The 23,072-nt window shown below is 42.9% G+C and overlaps 1 non-coding gene across 1 annotated transcript; it reads right to left on the bottom strand.

Moving 5' to 3' along the window:
* Positions 1 to 8,283: 8,283 nt before the first annotated feature.
* TRNAC-ACA (transfer RNA cysteine (anticodon ACA)) lies at positions 8,284 to 8,355 on the bottom strand. Its single transcript has one exon. It is a non-coding gene; the product is annotated as a tRNA-Cys (tRNA).
* Positions 8,356 to 23,072: the final 14,717 nt, after the last annotated feature.

The following is a 23,072-nucleotide window of genomic DNA, read 5'->3' as shown; positions in this document are numbered from 1 at the left end:
TGTGGCGACTGAGCGACCTTGACTTTCACTTTCACTTTCACCCAGGAATGGAGTTGCTGTATCATTTAATTGTTCTAGTTTCTTTCTTTCTTTCTTTTTTTTTTTTTGAGGAACCTCCAAACTGTTTTCCGTAATGGCTGCACTAATTTACATTCCCACCAACAGCGTACAAGAGTTCTCTTTTCTTCACATCTTCACCAGCATTTGCCATTTGTAGATTTTCAGTTCAGTTCAGTTCAGTCACTCAGTTGTGTCCGACTCTTTGCGACCCCATGAATCACAGTACTCCAGGCCTCCCTGTCCATCACCAACTCCCGGAGTTCACTCAGACTCACGTCCATCGAGTCAGTGATGCCATCCAGCCATCTCATCCTCTGTTGTCCCCTTCTCCTCCTGCCCCCAATCCCTCCCAGCATCAGGGTCTTTTCCAATGAGTCAACTCTTCACATGAGGCGGCCAAAGTATTGGAGTTTCAGCTTCAGCATCAGTCCTTCCAATGAACACCCAGGACTGATCTCCTTTAGAATGGACTGGTTGGATCTCCTTGCAGTCCAAGGGACTCACAAGAGTCTTCTCCAACACCACAGTTCAAAAGCATCAATTCTTGGATGACAGCAATTCTGACAGATGTGTGGTGATACCTCATTGTGGCTTTGATTTGCATTTCTCTAATAATTAGCAATGTTGAGGATCTTTTCACATGCCTGTTGGCCATCTGTACGTCTTCTTTGGAAAAAATTTCTATTCAGGTCTTCTGCCCATTTTTTGATTGAGTTGTTTTTTTTGACATTGAATTGTATGGACTATTCATACACTTTGGATATTAACCTTTTGTTAGTCATGTCATTTTCAAACATTTTCTCCCATATATAGGTTGTCTTTTTGTTTTGTTGATGTCTTCCTATCCTGTGAAGAAGTATTTAAGTTTAATTAGATCCAAGTTGTTTATTTTTGCTTTTATTTTTTTGCCTTGCATAATAGATCTAAGAAAATATTGCTGTAATTTATGTCAGAGTATTCTGCCTATGTTCTCTTCTAGGAATTTTATGGTATCATGTCATACACTTAGGTCTTTAATCCATTTTGAGTTTATTTTTGTGTATGGTATGAGGAAATGTTCTGAACTCAATGTTTTACATGTAGCTATCCAGTTTTCCCAGCATTACTTATTACTTATTAAAGAGACTATCTTTTTCCCCATTGCATATTGTCGCCTCCTTTATCATAGATTAATTGACCAGAAGCACATGGGTTTATTTGGGGGTTCTTTCTTCTGTTCCATTCATCTGTGTGTCTGCTTTGTGTCAGTACCATTCTGATTACTGTAGCTTTATAGGATAATCTGAAGCCTGCAAGGGTGGTACCTCCAGCTTTGTTCTTTTCTCAAGATTGTTTTGGCAATTCTGTTTTTTTTTTAAATAGTTCCATGTTAATTTTAGGATTACTGTTCTAATTCTGTGAAAACTGTCATGGGTATTTTGATGGAGGATGCATTAAATCTGTAGATTGTTTTAGGTAGTAAGGCCATTTTTAACAATATTCTTCCAATTCAAGAGCACAAGGTATCTTTCCATTTCTTTGTGTCATTTCTTTGTATTCTTATCCTTTTTTCTTTTACAAAATAAAAAAATGATTTGAGTCTGAGTTTACCTGTTAATAGTGCTTTGACTGCCTTCCATTGGACTTCATGTATTCATAGCTGATCTTTTTTAAATTATTGTTTTCCTCTTTAAACTTTTATTATTTGGGGTAATAGCTGGATCATCAAAAAAGCAAGAGAGTTCCAAAAAAATATCTATTTCTGCTTTATTGACTATGCCAAAGCCTTTGACTGTGTGGATCACAATAAACTGGAAAATTCTGAAAGAGATGGGAATACCTGACCACTTGACCTGCCTCTTGAGAAACCTATATGCAGGTCAGGAAGCAACAGTTAGAACTGGACATGGAACAACAGACTGGTTCCAAATAGGAAAAGGAGTACGTCAAGACTGTATATTGTCACCCTGCTTATCTAACTTATATGCAGAGTACATCATGAGAAATGCTGGACTGGAAGAAGCACAAGCTGGAATCAAGATTGCTGGGAGAAATATCAATAACCTCAGATATGCAGATGACACCACCCTTATGGCAGAAAGTGAAGAAGAACTAAAAAGCCTCTTGATGAAAGTGAAAGAGGAGAGTGAAAAAGTTGGCTTAAAGCTCAACATTCAGAAAACAAAGATCATGGCATCTGGTCCCATCACTTGATGGGAAATAGATGGGAAAACAGTGGAAACAGTGTCAGACTTTATTTTTTTGGGCTCCAAAATCACTGCAGATAGTGACTGCAGCCATGAAATTAAAAGATGCTTACTCCTTGGAAGGAAAGTTATGACCAACCTAGATGGCATATTCAAAAGCAGAGATATTACTTTGCCAACAAAGGTCTATCTAGTTAAGGCTATGGTTTTTCCAGTGGTCATGTATGGATGTGAGAGTTGGACTGTGAAGAAAGCTGAGCACAGAAGAATTGATGCTTTTGAACTGTGGTGTTGGAGAAGACTCTTGTGAATCCCTTGGACTGCAAGGAGATCCAAACAGTCCATCCTAAAGGAGACCAGTCCTGGGTGTTCACTGGTAGGACTCATGCTGAAGCTGAAACTCCAACACTTTGGCCACCTGATGCGAAGAACTGACTCATTGGAAAAGACTCTGATGCTGGGAGGGATTGGGGGCAGGAAGAGAAGGGGATGACAGAGGATGAGATGGCTGGATGGCATCACCGAGTCGATGGACATGAGTTTGGGTAAACTCTGGGAGTTGGTGATGGACAGGGAGGCCTGGCGTGCTGCAATTTATGGGGTCGCAAAGAGTCGGACATGACTGAGCGACTGAACTGACTGACTGACTGAGAGGATATGACCAAAAACTATTAACAGTAAAAATACCAATAGCTAGTATATATCGAGTGCTTATTATTTACCAACCACAGTAATAAGTTCTGTAAAAACTCATTTTGTCCTCATAATACCTATAGAAGGTAGGTATTATTAATCTTCACATTTTGCAGATTAAGAAACCATGGTTCAGTTAGTAAGCCAGAATGTGGCTCCACAATTTCTGCATTGTGCTTTCAATCCACATAGTAATCCCCACTCATCTGAACTTATTGAGATTGTTGTATGGGCTCTTATTTAAGTTCAGCTGTTGGTAATATAGCATATGTGCTTGATAAAAATGCTGTTGAAATTCATCAGTTTTGAAGTAGATCTATTAATGGCACTCCATTTGTCATTATTTGTATTGCCTCCCTCATAAAAGACCAAGAAGAGGTTTATTCAAGTCTCAATGATCATGCTTCTCTCTGTGTCTCCTGATTGTGCCTGAAATAACTAAACCTTTTAAAATTTGTAAAGATCTGCCTGCCCTGTCATTGAGCCTGTTTGCCACAGTTTCAATCCTGTCCTTTATTAACTCCAAAGTGAATTTTGAAAAATTATTAAAAAAAACAATATATTGCCTTTCGGTTTCCCCACAAGCCTATCTCCACTGTCTCTCTCTCTCTCTTTTTTTTGCCTCACTCCATTGCATTTTCATCTCAGCTTCTCCCATTACTTTATTCTGTTTTGTAGAAACTGTATCTTCTTACATACTACTAACGATATCATATTACCCTCTACAATTTTCTTCTAGTTTCAGAGGCCCTCCCCACCAAGCCATGAAAATTGCATCCTTCTTTCTCCCCATGCTTTCTCTTTTTTCTCTGTTTATCCTAAACTTGCTTTCTGCTAAGAGACAGGGCATGGGAGTATCATTGGCCTTACTCTCGGCCCCTTTCTTGCTCTGTATTCGGCTTGAGTGTCAATGTGCAGGACCCCTACTCTGGTTCCTTGGTCCTTCAGGCTTTTTGTACCCAGCTTTGCTGAACAGAAATGGGACCTCTTTCCCCCAGCTCAACTTTCTGATGCTCTGACCAACGTGAACAGTCAAGGACAATCTAGGCTTGCGTGCTGAATAGAGCTTGTCTCATCTCCATCTTGGCTACCAACAGTTTTTCTCAAATGTGCATCCAGAAACCCATGAGTTCTATGAGAGTTTTAAAATCCTGTCTTTTTACTTTTATAATAATCTGAAAGCATTTATTATTATAAAGATTAATTTCCATTTCAGTGATAATTTACAAATGGAAGACATTTGCACAGGGCCAAGGTTTCATTTTTTTTACATCACAGATCTTAATTATCATGAGTCATTATTAGCACAACTAGCAGATTTCCTGATTTTGATAATATTTTTATATTAATAAAAAAAGAAAGCTCTTGTCTTTAGGAAGTAGACATTGGAGTAATTATGAATGTGAATGAAGGCTACAGAGATTTTTCAGATGAGTGTATGTGTGTATACTGTAGGCTTGTAGATTGATAAATGAGCAAGTGGGGCAAAATGTCAAAAACACGTTAACAACTGATGAATTCGGTGAAGCTTATATGGATGTTCTTTATATTTCTTACAGTTCTTAAGTGTGAAATCATATAAAAAATATTTTTTTAAGTGTCATGTCTTTCATGGACCTAGGTTCGATAAGTGCTCTTAAAGTATACAATTTTTTTTTCCTTAAAAGTTATTCAAGTTGAGAAATGTGAGTAAATCCTCCACTATCCCACCAGGCTGACCAGTTTTAGAACCCCAGCCGTTTTCCTTTCCTGCTTAGAATGTTCCGCTGGTCCTTGAGCACCACATTTCTAGCCTGGCCCACAGGACTCTCCTGACATAACCCTTGCCCAGTCCCAGCTGCAACAACTCACTGCACTTAATTTAAAAGCACTAAGTATCAGTACTTGTGGCTTCATAGGAGGACTCTGTGGTTTCCCTCTTCTCTGCCTTCGGCCTGGTTTCTCATGTTGTACAAACTGCCATCTTCTAACTTGCCCTCCTTACACACCCTTCTTTCTTTAACTGAATAAGTGTTAAGCATTTGCTAAAGTCCAGTTCAGACTCCTCCTCCTCCAGGAAGCCTTTTTTGAATCCTCTCAGGCTGTGTCCACTCTGGGCTCCAAGGGCCCCCCTGTGGGAACCTCCGTCACAGCCCTCTTACTGCTGTCTGTGTCTCCACTGGACTGTGAGCTCCAAAAAGGCAGAGAAGTCTGACCTAGCACAGTGACTGGGAACAGAGAGGACATTAGCCCTGAGGAGTAGAGAAGCTTAGCAGATGGTTAAGTGGGGTCCTGCCATGTGTGCAAGAAGAGAATAGAGCCACCTTGTGATGGATGAGTTTAAAAGTTCCTAAAGTATCTGCCTTCTTTGAATGTCTCCCATGATTGTTTCTCAATGTTTGAAATTTCCACCTAATATCCTTTCTTAGTAATATTGGTTCTAAAAAGATAAAGTTTAGCTACACTTAAGTTTTCTGGTATGGATGACCTATTTGTGTGCATTTGCTAATGGTAAGCAATCCTCCTGCCAATGCAGGAGATGCAAAAGATGTGGGTTTGATCCCTGGGTCAGGAAGATTCCCTGAAGAAGGAAATAGCAACCCACTCTAGTATTCTTGCCTGGAGAATCCCATGGACAGAGGAGATTCATGAGCTACAGTCCACAGGGTCTCAAAGAGTTGGACGCAACTGAGCGACATGTGTGTTATTATAACAGCACAGATGATCACCATTAATGAATATCCTATAGGTCTGTAAGCACTTTGATTTATAACTGATGTAAGTTTCTCGAGGGTCTCAACTATCTTTCCATGTATTTTTGTTCTTTCCAGCCCGGCAAAGTCCCTGAACATACTAAGTGCTCAATAAAAGTATGTTGTGTAAATAAGTGAATGCAAGACGTTCACACGTGTTATCTCAATAGATACTCACAGACAAAACCCAAAGCCAGGAGAGGTGGTTGACTACAAACCTTCTGACATCATTTACCTAAAGGAACGAACTGTTTGGAGTCAGAGAGGGGGCCACCCCAAAGTAACACACTTGTCTCATGAGTGTGTGCGTTTGCTCATGAACTGGGGCTAGCAAGAGTAAACTTTTTGAAGAGGAGGAATGATGATGGATTTACCTGAGCCTCAAGTAGGTGCTGAGATACCTTTTCTGAATCCCACGGATTCAACAAAGGGTTAATGGAAGCTTTTGAGCTGGCTAGATAATTAACAGGATTAAATCTCTACCTGTCAATTAAGCCAATATATTTGAGTATAATGCTATTTAATTCTGTTGCAGGAACAGTGCAATAAATCAAAGTTTACAGATGTCTTCAGCAAGCCCTTGATGGATGAAACACTGTAACTCAGAGGTGCATAGAAAATCTCAAATAAGATAACCTCCCATGTGATTAATATAGCTGTCTGCATTGGCATTGGCTCCAGAAGGTTCTAATCCAAACATGTTTAACATCACATACTTTATTGTGACAGATTTAGACACCAGAACTAACTAACCAGGCAAACGGTGCTTAATTATACTGACTCACTGTGGACCTCAGCCATAAAGCTGGGATGCAGAATTAGGTGTTAATTCCCATCACACACAGTCACATACAGCACAGGCAGCCCAGTGTCCAGAGGGCCTTCCAGGGTCTGGTGCACAAAGCACTGAGCAGAGGAATAATCTGATTCCTCTAAGGGACACTCCTCTTCTCTCTGTTCAGTGGTGCTTGTCTGCAGGCCTCGTTCAGACTGCCTGACCACCAAATGCCATTACTGATCACAAGGGGAAAAGAGACAAGTGAAGATGAACATGTCTATGAATATTTCCCCTTAAAAAACAAAAAGAATTGAGGTTCAAGATTTTTTTTTTAAATATTTATTTGGCTGTATTAGGTCTTAGTTGCGACGAGTAGGATCTTCCTTGTGTCATACAGGATCTTTCATCGTGGCTTAGTAGCTGTTGCATGATGGCTTAGGTTCTCCCCAAGGCATGTGGGATCTTCATTTCCTGATCAAGGATTGAACCTATGTCCCCTGCGTTGTTGTTGTTGTTTAGTCATTAAGTCGTGTCCAAGTCTTCTGTGTCCCCATGGACTGTCCCCTACCAATCTCCTCTGTCCATGGGATTTTCCAGGCAAGGATACTGGAGTGGGTTGCATTTCCTTCTCCAGAGGGTCTTCCTGACCCAGGGATCGAATCAGTGGTCGAACCTGCATCTTCTGGATTGGCAGGTGGATTGTTTACTGCCATTAGGGGAAGCCCCTTCCCTGCATTGCAAGACAGATTTTTAACTACTGGACTACCAGGGAAGACCCCCTCAAGTCTTTTTTAATAAACAAAGTTGGTACCTACTAAAGTACATTTACATGATTGGAAGTCTATTATTGAACAGACTTGGATAAATACTTGTTAACATTCAGTATTTATTCTGGAAAACAATTCCAAAAGCATGGCCTTCTAAACAGGTATACAAATTTCGTTATCTAAGTAGGCTAGAAACTTGCAGATAGAAACAGCTAGAAACAACTCCCAGCCCTGTTGCTGAGCTGAACTTACTCAGAGAGGACCCCTCTCTGTCCCATAGGAGAAGCAAAATATGCAAAATTGATGCTAATTTTCCCAATAGGATCAAGTTGTCGGATTCCATCTGTGCAAATGTCATACCGGAACCATAGAGGAATGGGTCTCAGTCATTGCTTGCTGACGGACTGAAGGATCAATAAGGTGTGACACCTGTGCAAAGATGGTGTGAGACAGACATAAAGCAAAACAATGGTCTCTGCTCTCAGGACATGCCTAATTTATTGGGGAGAGCATCTCAACACATAGTAAGAATCAGTTATGGTGTTGGCTATACATGAAATAAGAATTCAGTGAGGAGAGACCAGTGTGGGCTGCAATTAACCAAGATAATCTTCATAAAGATTAGGCTAACTATGGAGAACAGTGTGGAGATTCCTTAAAAAACTGGAAATAGAACTGCCTTATGACCCAGCAATCCCACTGCTGGGCATACACACTGAGGAAACCAGAATTGAAAGAGACATGTGTACCCCAGTGTTCATCGCAGAACTATTTATAATAGCCAGGACATGGAAGCAACCTAGGTTTATCAGCAGATGAATGGATAAGAAAGATGTGGTACACATACACAATGGAGTATTACTCAGCCATTAAAGGGAATACATTTGAATCAGTTCTAATGAGGTGGATGAAACTGGAGCCTATTATACAGAGTGAAGAAGTGAAGTCGCTCAGTCGTGTCCGACTCTTTGCAACCCCAGGAACTGTAGCCTACAACACTCCTCCATCCATGGGATTATCCAGGCAACAGTACTGGAGTAGGTTGCCATTTCCTTCTCCAGAGGATCTTCCCAACCCAGGGATCGAACCTGGGTCTCCTGCATTGTAGGCAGATGCTTTACCATCTGAGCCACCAGGGAAGTCATTATACAGAGTGAAGTAAGCCAGAAAGAAAAACACCAATACAGTATACTAACACATATATATGGAATTTAGAAAGATAGTAACGATAACCCTGTATGTGAGACAGCAAAAGAGACAGGTATATGGAACAGTTTTTTGGACTCTGTGGGAGAGGACAAGGGGGGGATGGTTTGGGAGAAAGGCATTGAAACATGTATAATATCATATATGAAATGAGTCACCAGTCCAGGTTCGAAGCATGATACTGGTTGCTTGGGGCTGGTGCACTGGGATGACCCAGAGGGATGGTATGGGAATGGAGGTGGGAGGGGGGTTCAGGATTGGGAACACGTGTACACCCATGGTGGATTCATGTTGATGTATGGCAAAACCAATACAATACTGTAAAGTAATTAACCTCCAATTAAAATAAATAAATTTATATAAAAACAGATTAGGCTAAGATGGTTAGAGAAAGTGGAGGCTTTGGACAGAGACAATGAAATAGGATGTTCAAGATGGGAGAAAATACAGAAGTATGGAAGTAGAAATTGATGTGTTGAGTCAGGGAGGCATTTAAAGAATGTGTATTACCTGTTAGTGGTGGGTGGGATGGGTGTGATACCACCACCCAGAAAAGCACCCAGAGAAGTCTAAACCTAAAACCAGTGTCAAAAGAGAGACATTCGACATAATTGGGTAAAGATGTGACAACATGAGAAGAGGGTTTTAAGAACCTTCATCTAGCAGGGGGTGTGTAGAATGAACTGGAGAAGAACAAGATGAGTTGGAGCAGGCAGGTAGGAAGCTATTGCAAAATCTTGACTTTGGTAGTCAGAGAAGAATTAAGACAAAAAGGATCAACCCAGGAGAATAAAGGGAAAATGACCCAAATTCTCTGTATTTCCATTTTGCAGCTGTAAATTTTGCCAAGTGGAAATAGAAATAATGTCTGTGATAGACTCCCCAAATACCTATTCCACCCAAATGCTCATCCTCTTACACCTGAGCTGATGGTTCTCAACCAATCATGACGATTTTATCCTTCTCACCAGTGATGGCTTCAGGATTGTGCTTGTGATCACTTCTGACCAATGGGAAGTAGCTTCTGGGAAATATTTTCTCTCTGTAAGCAAGAAACACAAGATGGGATGATCTCTTATAACCTTCTGAACATCATCCTGTGTAGATGTGATGTCTGGAACTGTTGTACTGCCTCACTACCAACTTCAGAAAATAATCTAAGTCCTTGATGATGTGATCGAGCTGCTGGATGGGCTAGCCCTGAACCCCACAAAGCCCCTAGACTCTTAAAAATGTGAGATAATTCAGGTCCTTACTGTTTCAGTTTGTTTGTGTAGGGGTGGGAGGGTTGCTGCTGCTGCTGTCGCTTCGGTCATGTCCGACTCTGTGCAACCCCATAGACAGCAGCCCACCAGGCTCCCCCGTCCCTGGGATTCTCCAGGCAAGAACACTGGAGTGGGTTGCCATTTCCTTCTCCAGTGCATGAAAGTGAAAAGTGAAAGTGAAGTCCCTCAGTCATGTCTGACTCTTAGTGACCCCATGGACTGCAGCCCATCAGGCTGCTCAGTCCATGGGAGTTTCCAGGCAAGAGCACTGGAGTGGGGTGCCATTGCCTTCTCCAGGGAGGGTTGCTACTTGTAGTCAAAAACATTCTAATTGCAGTTCTGTCTTCTTGAGGTGAGGATAGAAAACTTTTGTGACAATGGCACCCCACTCCAGTACTCTTGCCTGGAAAATCCCATGGACGGAGGAGCCTGGTAGGCTGCAGTCCATGGGGTCGCTAAGAGTCGGACACAACTGAGTGACTTCCCTTTCACTTTTCACTTTCACGCATCGGAGAAGGAAATGGCAACCCACTCCAGTGTTCTTGCCTGGAGAGTCCCAGGGACGGGGGAGCCTGGTGGGCTGCCATCTATGGGGTCGCACAGAGTCGGACACGACTGAAGTGACTTAGCAGTAGCAGTACACGGAAAAGGAGGAGAAGTTGTGATTCAAAAGTTACAACACAATTTAAGATTTGTTTTTAAATCATTTCATGAATCTATTGCTAAGCAAAACATACAATTTCAATTATGGCACAAACAGATTATGTAATCCTCAGATTTACTAAAATTGGTATTTTCCTTCCATTCCCACTAACAAAGATGCCACTAACTCAAATGGAAATTAGTGCCTTCCTGCTTACTTTGCAGGAATAATTATTAGTGATTGCCATCTATATTTTTATTATTCTTCAAGAACTCTGTGGGATGGTGGCTGAGATTTTAACTACTAATATTCTGAGTGATTTCAGTTCATTTTAAGAGTTGACTATAGCTATAGCAGGCTAAAAGCCCACACTGTACTGGTTAGGATAAGCTAGGTGATGCTGCAGTAACAATGTAAATATCTCAGGGGCTTAACAGTAAATGGTTCCTTCTCACTCACATAAAGTCCACTTTGAATCTAGAAAACTGTCTGGGCAACTGTACTCCATGTGATGATTCAGCGGCACCAGATATTCATTTGACTCACCCCACCCAGGCTTCCAGGATCACCATGGCAGGAGAATAGAGGGCTGGAGAGTCTTACCTCATCAAATAAGCATTCAGTCCTGGAGAATGACACCCCAGTTACAACCCACTGACAGGCACTAAACACATGGTCTGCCTGACCACCAGGAAAGCAGGGACATGAAACCCACCTGTACGCCCCCCAGAGAGAGAATAACTAGGTATGAGTTTGGTATTAGCATACTCAAACTATTATATATAGAATGGATAAACAAGGTCCTACTGTATAGGACCCAATCCATCCCAGGCTCCAATCCACTCCTCCCCCTCGATAACCCCAAGTCTGTTCTCCATGTTTGTGAGTCTGGTTTTGTTTCATAGATAAGTTTGTGCTGTGTTTTAGATTCCACATATAAGTGATTTCAGGCTTCCTTGGTGGCTCAGTGGTAAAGAATCCACCTGTCAAGCAGGAGACGTGGGTCCAGAAGATCCCCTGGAAAAGGAAATGGCAAACTGCTCCAGTATTATTGCCTGGAAAATCCCATGGACAAAGGAGCCTGGCGGGCTACAGTCCATGGAGTTGCAAAGAGTCAGACATGACTTAGCAAGTAAACAGCAGCAGCAACACAAGTGATATCATGTGGTATCTGTCTGTCTCTTTCTGACTTAACTTCGCTTAGTATGGTGACCTCTTGGTCCATCCATGTTGCTGCAAATGACATTATTCTTTTTTGTGGCCCTCGCAAGGGTTCAATGTGTGAACCTCATTCATCATGTGTGTTATGGGAGGTGGGGAAGTAGACCTGAGGACTACTGTCTTGGCGAAGGCCCTGTTTGTTTTGGCCTCTTCCCTGTTTGTTTTGCTTGCGTTCCGGCGGCTGGACTACTGGGTTAGGGGACAGCAGAGGCTTCTCCAACAAGAAAACGTGCATGACTTCTGTTTCAGGAGGGTTGTTCCTCTCTGAGTGCTAGGTCCTAGGAGGGCTGTCCTGATGGGAAGAGCAGCTCTGTTCCATGCACTTTCTCCTTTCTTGTTGCACCCCCTACCCTCCAGGGCATTGGGTCTGGATGGCCAAAGCTGGGTCACCTCGCCTACATGCTGGCTTGCAGAAATTTAGGGAAGGTTCCTTGGTGGCTCAGAGGGTAAAGAGTCTGCCTGCAATGTGGGAGACCCAGCTTTGATCCCTGGGTCAGGAAGATCCCCTGGAGAAGGAAATGGCAACCCACTCTAGTATTCTTGCCATAAAAATCCCATAGACAGAGAAGCCTGGTGGGCTACAGTCCATGGGATCACTAAGAGTTGGACATGACTGAGCGACTAACACACACACAATTTTCTTTTAGTTAGTATGCTGCTCTTTTTTTTGCCATGCCACATGGCATATGGTCTTTTAGTTCCCTCACTAGGGATCGAACCTATGCCCCCTGCAGCGGAAGCATGGAGTTTCCCATTGGACCACCAGGGAAGTTCCGAGGGAAAGTGATTTTCTTTTTTTAGTCATTCTCTTATTTTTATTTTCCTTATTAGAAACAGGGAATATATTTTGATATACTGTTACTCACAAAACAACCAAGAATCTCATGTGTTTACCGGCAGGAACAGTGTTGTCACGGGAATTGCCCACTGCAGCCACTTACCGTGGTGGCCCCTGAAAGCACATCAGTGGCTGCGGGCTGCTGCCTCTTTTTTTTTTTAAGAGTGCTTTTTAACATTTTATTTATTTGTTTTTTGGTTGCTCTGGGGCTCGCGGGCTTTCTCTAGCTGCAGTGAGCAGGGACCACTGTCTAAGGTGTGGTGCTTGGGCTTCTTGCTGCACAGGCTTCCAATTGCAGTGACTTCTCTTGTTGCGGAGCATGGGATCTACCGCACGCGGGCTCAGTTGCCTCAAGGCATGTGGAATCTTCCCAGACCAGGGATTGAACCCATGTCCCCTACACGGGTAGGAAGACTTTTAACCACTGAACCACGAGGGAAGTCCTGAAAGTAATTTTCTTATAAGCAACAGTGGCAGGTGTTGGGGCAATAATTGCAGTCTCTCACACTCATGCCAACCAGTTATTCCTTACTCGCTTCTTCTTTGGTAATTCTGTGAAGGGCCAAGTCTATTGGCTCAGGAACAGCGGGAACCCAGAGCATGAGGGGGAAATATATTATCACAAATGCAGAGTGTCTCATTCGGCGTGACCAGCTGTTTCCTTGTGCCAGTGAGAACAGAATGTAAAACATAGTCTTAAAATTCAGTGCAGAGACACACAGTTGATATAGGAAAGGACTGTCTTTTGGAGGGGTTAAAACATTGTAAGCTGGGATATTGTAAAAGACTGTCAAATCATCTTTCCTGCAGTCTCTTTCAGAACGCCATTGTTAGTGATCATTTCTGCCTGGAAAGCAGAAGGTGAGCAAGGTGACCCCTTGAACTCCCTCCAGATTTATGATTTTTATTACTGTGATCCCTAACAGGCATGTCATTCCTGCCATACCCTCCCAAAAGCAACTTAAAAAAATAACCTGTGTAAAAAGAAATGCTATCAGAGAGGGGGGAAAGTCAATTCCTAAATAATTCTACTTTCATGTTAGGAGATTTCCTTTCTTCTATTGTTCTGGTTTAGGCCATTTGCATGGAAACTGAATCATCATCCATCCACTAGCGTTACTTCTCTCTGTGTTCGTGTTCTCGCCTGTTCGGTGACGTGACAGTCGGTCGCCGTGGAGATGCCTGCGTGTGGCAGGAATACAGAATGTCATCATTTCAGGTGTCGGATGACTCTCTCCATCCCTGGCTGATAGTTTCTGTGATAGTTCTGGCTCCTGAGCTGCTCTTATAAGAGCAAGGAAGATCTCCTGTTGAAAAGAATTCTTTTGATTAATATTTTGAAAACTTATTTCTTTTCTTATTCTCAACTCGCATGTATGGTGTCCATCCAAAGTCACCGTCACTTTACAGTTATGGCAATTCCAAATGTCAACAGAAGAATATCTCCTGGGTTGCAGTCTTGCAGAAAATAAGGTGATGCTATGCATTCATGAGCAACACATCAGAGTCCCCGGGGCTGGGAGTGAGCTGACATTTGGCAGAAGCCCAGAAGGTAACTTTATTTCAAGGGTCTGGGTAGTTTGCTGTCTCTCCCCAAACATATTTCTCAATCAGCTGACATTTTATAACTTAAAATTCCTTCTTTGGTCATCTGCTAAAAGGCAAAAGCTGCCTTTGGTCTCCCACCCCCATCCAGTTACCTGAAAAAGAGACAAGGGCTCTGGAAGATGAGGTTGGAAGGGAAATGCACAAAACACAGGAAGAAGGAGAAAGGGGCAGCTGGGGATGCGAGAACCAACATCCTTTTCTTAGAATTTTCCTTGAAGGCAAGAAGAATGCATGGCAGAGCTAATGAATGCAGGGCAATGCATCCCTCCCCTGCCCAGCTCGAGTCACCTGCAACTCAATGGAAAGTTTCCATGCAAGGTGATGGCTAACTTTCTCAAGCACCTGTTATGCTTTTTTATTTTTTTGTTCTGTTTTAAACTGAAGTACAGTTGATTTACAATGTTCTATTAATTTCTGCTGTACAACCAAGTGATTCAGTTATAGATACATTATTTTTCATATTATTTTCTACTATGGTTTATCACAGGGTATTGAATTTAGTTCCATGTGCTGTAGAGTAGGACCTTATTACCTATTAAGTATATAATAGTTTATATCTGCTGATCCCAGACTCTCAAACCATCCCTCTCCTACCCCCGCCCCCTTGGCAACCACAAGTGTGTTCTCTGTGTCTGCTGAGTCTTGCTTCTGTTTCATAGATATGTTCGTTCATGTCATATTATAGATTCCACATGTAAGGGATACCACATGGTATTTTTCTTTCTCTAACTTACTTCACTTGGTATGATAATCTCTAGGTCAATCCATGTTGCTGCAAATGGCATTATTTCTTTCTTTTTTATGGCTGAGTTCTATTCCATTGTGTATACACCACATCTTATTTATGCATTCATCTGTCGATGGACATTCAGATTGTCTCCATGTCTTGGCTATAGTGAATAGTGCTGTCACTTTTGAAGGCTTTCTCTGACCTCATACTAGGAGTACATTTAGCTTGCTTGCGGAGAGGCCATAATTGCAGGGAGTTAAAGACCCAGGTGCAAACTTCAAGCCAGTAAGATAGAACTGGATAGATCAAAACCTCAGGTTCCTCATGCCTCAGTGTGGGACCATCCTGAAGTCTTACTCACGACTGTGCCACTCTTCATTGTCAGACTTCACTGGAAGGCTTTAATTGTGTTTGCTAAATGCATGCTTATTCTCAGCTTTATTTCTGGAAGCTTAAAGTGAAAGTGAAGTAGCTCAGTCATGTCTGGAAGCTTAACTGGGTCATGAAGTCTAACTGCAGCTTGAACTTTCTCATCCTTCATCACAGGCTAAATGTAAAGATACTTGTAAAGTTTGAATGAAATTGTGTTTCTTCATTTTCCGTTAACTATGAAGGAAAGTGATGATATCTTTAAAAATGGAAATTGTTCATTCTGTGACTCGTGATCAATTCCAAGGGGATCAATTCCAAGGGAATCAATTCCAAGGGAAAAATCACTTGAGTGTTCCTCAAGTTTCTGGGAAGACCCCAGCAGGATTGCGCCCTGGTTATGCACAGTGACGACCCTCATTCACATGCTTTGCTGACTTTCCATCCTCCTATCTCACTTCCTTTCTCTTTTTTAATTTAAATATATGTTACTTATTTGGCTGTGCCGGGTGTTAGTTGCAGCATGCAGGATCTTTATTTATGTCACTGGAACACTTAGTCTTAGCATGTGGGATCTAGTTCCCTGACCAGGGATTGAACCTAGGCCCCCTGCATTTGGGAGCATGAAGTCTTAGCCACTGGACTGCCAGGGAAGTACCCCATCTCACTCTCCCACTTGCTCACCACATTTCTTGTTCTCACTTCCTGAATAAACTGCTTGTCCCCAATTCCATACACAGGGTGTGCTTTTGAGGGAACTCAGACCGGGACAGCATGTCTTCTCAAAATAGTCACTACCGTTTCATATCCCATGTCACCCAGCACTCTACATCATTTTTTCCCAAGTCCCCACAGAGAAACATCTGCTTCAGTCTCACCCTTTCCACAGCTGTTCTCTGATGCCTACTCAGTCCCATCTCCACATCTTTCAACACAATCTTGCCCTCCCTGGAAGAGCCTCCCAACCCTTCTCCCCACCTAAGTCCTTCAAGACCCAGGAGCCAGTCCTGCACATTTATGACAAAGTGATTTGCCAACATTGTAGACTTTTTGATGACTTCAGGTCATCTACTTTGCCTCCTGACCATCTCTGTTTCATTGCTTCATTAGATACTAGTCTATATCACTGATCCTATCAAAATAAAGATGACCTGATGACCAATGGTCTGTCTATATGCCTCAAATGACAAACGCTAGTCATCAAAACAGCTACAGACATGGCTTGATTAAAATTAGGGGACTTGTGCAAGAGGCGTGTGTGATTCTCTGGGCAGAAGCAGTAGTGTGTTCTTATTTTCTTTCAGTGGAAAATGGTAAATTTCACACACATGGAGAGCAAATAGAATTGTGACTTATGCTTCACAATTTATATAATTGATTTCTTGGATTTTTGACAGGTCCATCATGCCTTCAACAAATATTTCTTTCCTCCCTAGGAAGTTAGTCATATGGTGTTGGGAGGGGGTAGTCCAGGGAGCCCTGATTATTTTCCTTTCTTTCAATTGCAAGGCAATTACTGCCTAAATCATTTATTTGGCACTTTGCAGAAGCCATCTTGCATTTTTAATTTTTCTATCCACAAAAGCCTTGCTTCCCCAGGCAGGCGTCTTGCCTTTTACTTCTCCCAGGATCTGATAATTGCCAGTCGTCTAAAATTAGAAAAATAATTTTTTCTTGTTATTGATGAGAATGCTGACACTTTTCTGAAATGCATTATGAAATTTTCTGCCTTCCTTAAGAGAGACGTTGGCAGAATTGGGTCTCAGCGATCGTACCATGCACTGTGAGGTTTCCTCACTGAGTTTAGATTTCTACCTTCCTCTTCTTTAACCAGCTCTTCTGCTCTCACCCATCTCAAATGACTCCTCTTTCTACAAGTCTCTTCCCAGTTCCCAAACTATAGTCTCTTGGAGGCTAGGGATCCAGTGTCCCAGCTGGGATTTGGCTTAGGGTGAAGAAGGTACCAGATGTCTATCTTTTGTTCAGCTCTGGGATGGACATATCCAGTGCTCAGAGACCATCCTCCCCACATCTCCACACTGGGGCTGTTAGTTGCAGAATGCTTCCTTCTCTTCTCAGCTTGGCCAGGTCAGGGCAATGCATGGCCAGTATCAAATGATGCATTGACAACCTAAAAGCCAGTATGCAACCGCCATGCATGGCTGTGACTCATGCAATGTCATTTCTAGCCTTAGTTTTCCATGATTCCAGAACTGGAACAAAATGCAAGGCAACTCGCTTTCTCAGAATTTAGAAGTACCTATTGATCCTCAGCAGCTCTGCCCACCCAGGACAACCTTCCCCAGCACTCCCCTCTATTAAATTTACTTTGGCCCATGGCTAGAAAAGTTTATCCCTTAGGGGGAAATCAACCTTAGGCAGCCATCCTGGATCCACTACAGAAACTAACTTCAACCCATGTCCTATTCAAGGTGATATGGTAACATTAAAATTCCCATTCCAATGGGGGCGGGGGGCGGGGAAGAATGCAACCTACAAGGCATTTAAAAAGGTTTGCTATCTCTTTTCTACAAATGAGGTATGTTGGTTGTATAAGCAACCTGCTGTTGCATGCAAAAAAAGAGTATAACTGAACAACTGGTCCTGTCTGTAATTCAGGGTCTTAGGAAATTTGAGCTACATCATTTGTGGGCATTGGGCTTCTCTGTTTTAGTGGACTAAATTATCACAACATTTCATATACATGTTCCCTCCTGCAGTGTCAAAACCCTGCCAGAAAAGCTGTGTCTGGCAAAAAAAAAGAAAAATAGAATGGAGGGAACTTTGGTTCCCCTTTGACAGAAAATCCTGGTAAAATTCCATTTTCATGGATATTTTAGGTTCTGTGCATGCCCAATCAGAAACAACTCCTCTGTGCTGCCAACAAGCTGGTGATGACTGTTGGTGAAAAGTTTCTGTAGCTGAGTGAAGTTAGCTAAAAAATGTCCCCATGTCAGGAGTGGGCTTCCCAGTTGGTGCCAGTGGTAAAGAATCCACCTGCCAATGCAGGAGACACAAGAAACGTGGGTTCAATCTCTGGGTCAGAAAGATCCCCTGGAGAGAGAAATGGCAACCCACTCCAGTATTCTTGCCTAGAAACTTCCATGGACAGAGGAGCCTGGCCACGAGGTCGCAAAGAATCGGACACTACTGAGCACGCGCATGCATGCATATGCTTCTCTCTCAATTCGTCCTCCTTCCTCCCCCTCTGTGTCCACAAGTCAGTTTTGAATGACTGTGCCTCTATTCTGGGGCTTCCCAGGTAGCTCTAGTGGTAAAGAACCTGCCTGCCGATGCAGGAGACATAAGAGATGCTGGTTTGATCCCTGAGTCAGGGAGATCTCCTGGAGAGGAAAATGACTACCCACTCAAGTATTCTCGCCTGGAAAAGTCCATGGACAGAGGAGCCTGGGGGGCTACAGTCCATGGGGTTGCAAAGAGTCGGACATGACTAAAGTGACTGAGCAAGCACACATCAACAGTGGTTCAACTGAGGAGAATCATGGAAAATGATAGTGAAACCAGCAATTTCTAGGGAAAATTCACCACCTTTTTGGAAATCTAAAAGGCTATCATTCAGGGACTTCTCTGGTGTCTAAGACTCCGCATTCTCAATGCAGGGGGCCCAGGTTCAATCCCTGGTCTGGAAACTAGATCCCACATGCTGCAACAGAGATCCCATGTGCCACTAAGACCTGGCACAGCCAAGTAAGTACATTTTTTTTTTAATGAGAGCGCATGCTTAGTCACTTCAGTCATTTTTGAATCTTTGCAACCCTACAGACTGCAGGCTGCCAGGTTCCTCTGTCCAGGGGATTTCACAGGCAAGAATACTGGAATGGGTTGCCATTTTCTCCCTCCAGGGGATCTTCCCAACCCAGGGACCGAACCAGCATCTCTTATGTCTCCTGTATTGGCTGGCAGGTTCTTTACCACTATCACCGCCTGGGAAGCCCAGGTGTATGCATGCACTACAGATAACTTTGTGGTCCAATATTAGGCCAAGGTGTACTTGGCGATCTTGTGACAACACTAGCTGATGAGCAAGGTGACGTTCTCAGATATGCTTTGTATGGACAAAGATGAGGCCAGTGAACTCCAGTTAGGGCCAGAGGCATTACCCACATTCATTTAGTCTCACAATCTGCCACATAGGTTCTGGGATAGGTATTTATCCTCATTTTATAAACAAGCCTCAGAAAACTAAAACAATCTGCCCAAGGTCACCCAGATAGTAAGAATCAGGACCAGCATTAAAATCTATGACTTTTCCATTGAAGCTACATACACATTCTCAGGAAGATGCCTATTTTGAAACAAAGTTTCTGGTGATACAAGTTCTCTGCCATGACAGTCAAAATATGGAGCCATCCTAATGCCAGGGCACTGCCCAGTCGGATGGGAGCCAGTAGTCAATAATGTGTACAGCCATAAAGGTGCATATCTGCTGAATACCCACCCTTCCTCAGCAGCCCACGAACGAGCTTCAGCACTCTCTGATGATAGAAGAGAGTCTGACTGGTCATTGTCATCAAAATACTTTTTCTTTCAAGTAATATTTTTGATGACAGAGAAATGTAGATTGATTGCATAAAAAGACAAAATATTTGAAGGCATAAAGAGGAAATAAAAATTGTATGTAATTCACACACCCATATACTCTTGCTGTACATTAGATCTTGCTTCTTTTTTAAAATATGTTCCCATATTGTTAAAAAAAAAAAACAACTCTTATGACATTATGTACAGGGCTGCTTAATATTTCACTTTAGGGATGTAGCATAATTGATTTAACCTTTCTCTTCTTATAGCAAATTTGAATATTTCCAAGTTTTTGTTTGTAGAAATAATGCTTTGGTAAATATCTTTGTGCCTGAAGCTCTATTTGCCTGTCAGTTTATGTCCTTCAGAAAATTCTTAGAACAGTTGCTGGTATTCACCTAATATTGTAAACCTGAATTCTAAACTGATCGTTATTTTCTAGTTCAGCTCCTCAGTGAAATGCTGGGAAGTGGTTAAATGTAAAACCTGATTTCAGTCTTTTGGCAAACTTGGGGAGAGTTCACAAACTCTGGAGTGTTCACATATTTTCCCATTTGAGTAACTGCCACATAGAGGGTTCCTACCACGCTGTTGGAGACAAAGGCAAGGCTTCAGGAATGGGTGAGATTAGAGCTGGTCCATGAAATGAACCATGCAGCAAAGACCTCCGGCAAGAAACAGCCCCTGTGGTGAGCCAGAGGCAGAGCCGGTGGTTAACATTTGCCCTCCCTCAGAGTTCTAGAGGCTAAGAGGGCCGGGTGCTCGGGAAAGCTTGTGAGATGTGACAGGATGACACAGGGTATATTCATGCTGTAATCCTCATTCAGAGACTAAGTTTCTTAGTGCTTTTCTCTGTGGAACCACTACTAACAATACTTTTAAACGTCGCTTTAAGGACTTTAGGGGCTTCCCTGGGGAGAATCCGCCTGCAGTGTGGAAGACCTGGGTTCAATCCCTGGGTTGGGAAGATCCCCTGGAGAAGGGAAAGGCTACCCACTCCAGTATTCTGGCCTGGAGAATTCCATGGACTGTGTAGTCCTTGGGGTCGCCAAGAGTTAGACAAGACTAAGCGACTTTCGCTTTGCTTCACTTCTTCAGGGACTGACCTGGTGGTCCAGGGTTAAGACTCCATGCTTCCATGACAGGGTGTGTAAGTTCGATCCCTGGTCAGGGAACTAAGATTCTGTATCCTGCATGTCATGTGATGTGGCCAAAAATAATAATAAAGAAATAGTGTTATTGTTACTTCTTTTATATTTGCACTAGCACTGTTGGTACTTCTATATAATTCACGGGACAAAGAGCTATTCTCAATGGAAAACAACAAATACATTAACTGAATAAAATGAAAATGCAACATATCAAAAAAATTGTTTAATCGCTTTAGCTCAGCATAGGTTTGGCATGCCTATATTTGCAAGTGTGGCCATTAGACCACGGAAATGGAGTCTTCATCTCTGACCCTCCACCTGGGAGGAAAGAGGCAGAGTAAACAGAACTCAGTCAGGCGCTGAGTCTGGATGAGACCCTCAGCCCCCCTGTGACCCCTCCCTCTGCCCAACTGTCTCCCCATCTTGGCCTCCTATTACCCAGTGAGTCATCCGCTGCCTCCCTCGTCTGGCAGGCTGGCTGCCTGATGAACCACGGGGCTTTAATGGCTGAGACATTTTTTTGCTGCTCAGCGTGTCCACCTTTCACATGGAAGATCTCGCCTCCCCTCCTGTGTCTACATGTGGATTTCCAGTGGGGGAAAAGAGCACACAAAAATGAAGGAAAGGAAACAAGAAGGAAAACAGGACAGAAAGGATGTTCTGGAATTGTTTCTCTGGAAGCTTGGGAGCAGGGGACTGAAATGAAACCAATGGAAGACCACCTCTGTGCCCCTCCCGCTGAGCCCCACGTCCAGCTCAGGCTTCACGGCTCCCTTTCTGTATGTGGTTGTCAGGAGCAGCAGCCCTGTAATCTGTAAATCATGTCACATGGATTCACTTTCTTAATTGCATTTTTCATAGGCTATTAAAACGAATTTGGACTTGACCCTGTTAAACAACAGGGACCCATCACAAGTTCTTAGTTGAGAGAAATAGTTGAATGTAGCGGTTTATATTTTGTATCTGCCAGAATGGTGGCAGAAATGAATGGCATGTTCCCAGTTGGTGCTTGAAGGAAGTTCGTTAAAGAGACGAAGTACAATGGGGTGGGTGGAGAATAGCAAATGGAGCAAAGGAAAGTGTGGGAGACCCTGAACAGTTACTGCAACAGACGGCGGGAAGCTGTGGCCTCTGATGGAGGAACAGAGCGTGGTTGGGATGGAGGGAGCCAGAAAGAGCCTGGCTCCCGCCCTCCAGTCTCCTTCAAAAGCCTCCCATTGGCTAAACGCGGGTGTGAGACCCAGTGTGGGGGTCCGGGGGGCAGGCAAGGGAGCCCTCAGACACCGTGCATTCAGGTCAGCTTCCTAGGGTCAGAGCCAGAGACAGGTAGGCACGTGAGGTGCTGGGTCTAACAGAGAAGATCTAGTCTGCACTTGTGTAGTATATTCTGACATCCAGAGGCAGAGACACGTAGATTTTAATATAGAGATCTATCTTTAAACATATTTTACAGGTTTCTTTTAAATTTTATTTTACATTGAAGCACAGTTGATTTACTGTGCTGGTTGTGCTGGTTTCAGGTGTACAGCAAAGTGATTTAGCTATACCTAGGAACCAGAGATCAAATTGCCAACATCCACCGGGTCATCAAAAAAGCAAGAGGGTTCCAGAAAAACATCTATTTCTGCTTTATTGACTATGCCAAAGCCTTTGACTGTGTGGATCACAATAAACTGTGGAAAATTCTTCAAGAGATGGGAATACCAGACCACCTGACCTGTCTCTTGAGAAACCTATATGCAGGTCAGGAAGCAACAGTTAGAACTGGACATGGAACAACAGACTGGTTCCAAATAGGAAAAGGAGTACGTCAAGGCTGTATATTGTCACCCTGCTTATTTAACTTATATGCAGAGTACATCATGAGAAACGCTGGGCTGGAAGAAACACAAGCTGGAATCAAGATTTCTGGAAGAAATATCAATAACCTCAGATATGCAGATGACACCACCCTTATGGCAGAAAGTGAAGAGGAACTCAAAAGCCTCTTGATGAAAGTGAAAGAGGAGAGTGAAAAAGTTGGCTTAAAGCTCAACATTCAGAAAACTAAGATCATGGCATCTGGTCTCATCACTTCATGGGAAATAGATGGGAAAACAGTGGAAACAGTGTCAGACTTTATTTTTGGGGGCTCCAAAATCACTGCAGATAGTGACTGCAGCCATGAAATTAAAAGAGGCTTACTCCTTGGAAGGAAAGTTATGACCAACCTAGATAGCATGTTCAAAAGCAGAGATATTATTTTGCCAACAAAGGTCCGTCTAGTCAAGGCTATGGTTTTTC

This window comes from Bos indicus, chromosome 4, assembly GCF_029378745.1.
Source record: "Bos indicus isolate NIAB-ARS_2022 breed Sahiwal x Tharparkar chromosome 4, NIAB-ARS_B.indTharparkar_mat_pri_1.0, whole genome shotgun sequence".
NCBI lineage: Eukaryota > Metazoa > Chordata > Mammalia > Artiodactyla > Bovidae > Bos > Bos indicus.
This window is presented reverse-complemented; position numbering and strand designations above follow the sequence as displayed.